A 490-nucleotide genomic window follows, 5' to 3' on the forward strand; every position below is an offset into this window, starting at 1 on the left:
GGTCTGGTGCAGTTCGGTTAACGTACGCATCCTAGCGTTTTCTCATAAAAAAATTATTAAACATCTTGTGGTTTTCAATACAAAAAAAACAAAACGGAAACCTTTATTGATCAGAATATCAAATTGTCTCTTCTAGGGTACACTACACGACGACGAGAACGCGCGGGAAAGAACCCAAACGCACAAAAAAGCTTTTCAATGGAGATTCTAATAAGATCATGCCTCACGCCGATCGATCAAATCGGTTGTGCTTTTGTGAAATTAGGGTTTCGCTCATTCGAATTGAATCAAAATTAAGAAGAAAATGGTTTGGAATTACCCAGAAATCTCCAAGGAAGATTTCGTAAAGCTATTGAAAGGGTTTGTGGATTTGCTAATTTTAGCATCTGGGTTTCAATCTTCTGGTGTTCCTTCTCATTGGGATGCTGAGAATTGCAAAAAAGCTCTTCAATGGGGTCTCTTCTTCGAAAATGTTGGCCTTTTCTCTCTC

This window comes from Camelina sativa, chromosome 18 (assembly GCF_000633955.1).
Source record: "Camelina sativa cultivar DH55 chromosome 18, Cs, whole genome shotgun sequence".
Taxonomy (NCBI): Eukaryota; Viridiplantae; Streptophyta; class Magnoliopsida; order Brassicales; family Brassicaceae; genus Camelina; species Camelina sativa.